We start from the raw sequence: 3,726 nt of genomic DNA, 5'->3' as shown, positions 1-3,726 counted from the left end.
TTTTCAGGCGATAATAAATTTAAAAATTTCAGTTTGGAATAATCTTGAAATCTTACATCCAAGTGGTTATCAATATTATTAAACACTCGCAATAGATGCGTTTATAGTGGATATTTTTTCTCTTCGGAGGCTCACCTACTTGAGACACGGTTTCTTGGAAAACCTCTTCATAATCATCACGTAATGCGGCTATGGAACTGTGAGTTTCTTGTATTTTCTCTTGACAGTAGAGAATATCATTTGCTTGGTTCTGTAGGATGTTGTACAACTCATTGGTGAAGGTAAATATTTTGTCAAACGTATTTAAGAGAAAAACAAATTTGAAATCTTCCAAAAGTGTCAAAAAGCCATTAATTGGTGCTAAAATATCTGACTCAATTTCTTGAGGGTGTTCTAGCATAGCACAAAACACATTAGAAAGTTGAATTCTGTTCCTGCACAGTGTTTACCAGTCTTGATGAATAATTCCATCGCGTTGGACAGACGTGTGGAAGATGATGTTGCAAAAATTGATCCAAAAAGTTAGCACGTTTCAGCGATCTTGAAAAAAAAAGCTGCAAGTCCATTAAGCGTACTAAAAAATATTTACACTCAGGTATTTGGCTGGTGCTTTGAGACAAAACGAGGTTAAGTACATGGCCATAACAGTGAAAAAAATAGGGCTTCTGGATGTGTGACTTTGATTAATGCTTGTATTCCATTCAAATTTCCCGCCATCGTCGCTGCACCGTCATACGTTTGTGCAATCAATTTTTCATTACATCCGAATTCTGATAAGAAGTGCCGGATAAGTTCTGTAATAGCTTGGGCATGTTTGTCACAGAACTCCAAGAATCTTTCCTTTATCTCTCCTTCATGCATGTAACGCAGGACAATAGAAAACTGTGCTTTATTTGCCACATCTGAAGTTTCGTCAACCATGACGGCTATCTATAATAAATTTTATATCTTAGTACGAGAGGACCAGATATTTGGAATAATTTTTTGTTTTATGATTATTATTAATTTTTACTATTTTGGCAGATAAGTGCAATGGATTTAGAATCTTTGAATATAGATTTATTCTATAGATAGTATTTATGTTTAAGGAGGTTTTTGGTTTGTTTATTATTTTTATTTTATTAGTTATTTTTGTTATAGTTGGTGTTGCCTTTTTGACCTTGTTGGAGCGTAAAGTTCTCAGATATATTCATATCCGCAAATGTCCTAATAAGGTTGGTTTTATTGGTATTTTTCAGGCTTTTAGAGATGCAATTAAGCTTTTTACTAGGGAACAGACATTCCCTTTTTTGTCTAATTATTTATGTTATTATTTTGCTCCTGTTTTTAGATTGTTTTTGTCTTTATTAGTCTGGCTTTTAATTCCTTATTTTATTGGTTTTATTTCTTTTGAACTGGGTTTATTATTTTTTCTTTGTTGTATTAGCTTAGGTGTATATACTATTATAATTGCTGGTTGATCATCTAATTCTAATTATACATTATCTGGTGGGTTGCCTGCTGTTGCTCAGACAATTTCCTGTGAAGTTAGATTAGCTTTAATTTTATTATCTTTTGTATTTTTGGTAGGTAGTTATAATTTAATAAAGTTTTATGATTTCCAGGTTTATATATGAATAATTTTTTTTACATTTCCTTTGTCAATAATTTGGTTTACTTCATGTTTGGCTGAAACCAATCGTACTCCTTTTGATTTTTCTGAAGGTGAATCGGATTTGGTTTCAGGTTTTAACGCTGAATATGTTGTTGTTTTCTAATGCCAGGCGTTTGACAATAATGTCATTTGACCTCTTGCACTCCAATATTTTTCAAAGATATTATCATAAGATACACTTATAATTTAATGACAAGGGTAAAAATCCTATCCAAGCCAAATACATCAATTTGTCATAACGAAAACACGGTATTATACCACAAAGTCAAATAAATATAAAAGAAAGGAAAGAAAGCCTAAAACAGAAAAATATAGAATTAATATCACTACCTAAAAAAATAATACAAAACAATATTCTCATAAACAAAATACTAGCATATTCAGCCAAAAAAATTAATGCAAAACCACCACTTCTATATTAAAAAAAAAAAAAAAAATGGAACTCTCTGCATCAAAATCCACAGTTAATTCCCTATTTACCACGAAAATCGTCTGTAGCTGCATTTAGATTGGCAACAGGCCATGATTGTTTGGCCAAACACCTGCATAGAATTGGAATATATCAGTCCCCTAACTGCCCATTGTGCAACTCAAACCAAGAAATGTATTCGGAACACCTCAAAATCTATGCTTCAGTGGCTGGTCATGATAATATCTTTGAAAAATACTGGAGTGCAAGAGGTTAAATGACTTTATTGTCAAACGCCTGGCATTTGAAAACAACAACAACTTTTGGGAGATTAAGAATATTTTCATTTTTGAGGGTAGACTTATTCCAACCTTTTTTTTTTATTTAGGGTTGTGGGTACCAGCCTGAACGACTTCAGGCTGGTATTTATTTATTATTTTATACTTTATTGGCATCTTTACCTTTATTAGTTGGTATATTTTATATTTATAATTTTTAGGTTTATTATATATTCCTTTATTAGTAAATAATTTTTATATTAATAATTTATTTTATTTGTGTATAATTATGGCATTTTTGGTTAAAATACCAATATTTTTAGTTGATTTATGATTACCTAAGGCTCATGTAGAAGCTCCGGTTTCAGGTTCAATAATTTTGGCTGGTGTATTGTTAAAATTGGGGAGATATGGTTTATTGCGTGTATTTGTAATTTTAACTAATTTTTCTGTATTTAATTATATTTGAATTTCTATTAGATTGATTGGTGGTGTAATTGTTAGTTTAATTTGTATACGTCAGACGGATTTAAAGTCTTTAATTGCTTATTCTTCTTTAGCTCATATAAGAATTGTTATTGGTGGATTGAGAACTTAAAATTATTGGGGGTTTTGTGGAACATATGTTTTAATAATTGCTCTTGGTTTATGTTCTTCTGGTTTATTTTGTTTGGCTAATATTTCTTATGAACGATTAGGTAGACGGAGATTATTAATTAATAAAAGTTTAATGGGATTTATGCCTAGAATAACTATGTGGTGATTTTTATTAAGATCTTGTAATATGACTGCTCCACCTTCATTAAATTTATTAGGTGAAATTAGACTATTAAATAGTTTAGTTGGGTGGTCATGATTAACTATATACACTTTAATATTTTTATCTTTTTTTAGAGCTGCCTATACTTTATATCTTTATTCGTATAGTCAACATGGGATATATTACTCTGGTATTTATTCTTTTTCTTTGGGTTATTCTCGTGAATATTTATTATTGTTTTTGCGTTGATTTCCTTTAAATTTATTAATTTTAAGTAGTGACGTTGTTGCATTTTGAATGTAATTATACTTAAGTAGTTTAATATAGTAAAATGTTGATTTGTGGTGTCAGTGATATAATTTATTTATCTTAGGTTATGATGTATATATCAATTTGTTTTATTAGATTTATTTTTTATTTATTTTTAGAGTTATTTTGGTTTTTATAGGTTTTTATTTTGTTATTAATGATATAATTTATTTTATTCAATGGGATATTATTAGCTTCAATTCTGGATATGTTGTTATAACATTTTTATTTATAGGTTTTGTTTTTTTTTTTTATTTCTTCTTTAGTTATTTTGTATAGTGATGATTATATAGATGGGGATATAAATATTAATCGA

At 29.3% G+C, this 3,726-nt stretch overlaps 1 pseudogene; it reads left to right on the top strand.

The window, feature by feature from the left end:
• Positions 1-257: 257 nt before the first annotated feature.
• On the top strand, positions 258-3,398 carry LOC138702251 (NADH-ubiquinone oxidoreductase chain 4-like; annotated as a pseudogene).
• The last annotated feature ends 328 nt before the right edge of the window (positions 3,399-3,726 follow it).

This window comes from Periplaneta americana, chromosome 6, assembly GCF_040183065.1.
Source record: "Periplaneta americana isolate PAMFEO1 chromosome 6, P.americana_PAMFEO1_priV1, whole genome shotgun sequence".
Lineage (NCBI taxonomy): Eukaryota > Metazoa > Arthropoda > Insecta > Blattodea > Blattidae > Periplaneta > Periplaneta americana.
This window is presented reverse-complemented; position numbering and strand designations above follow the sequence as displayed.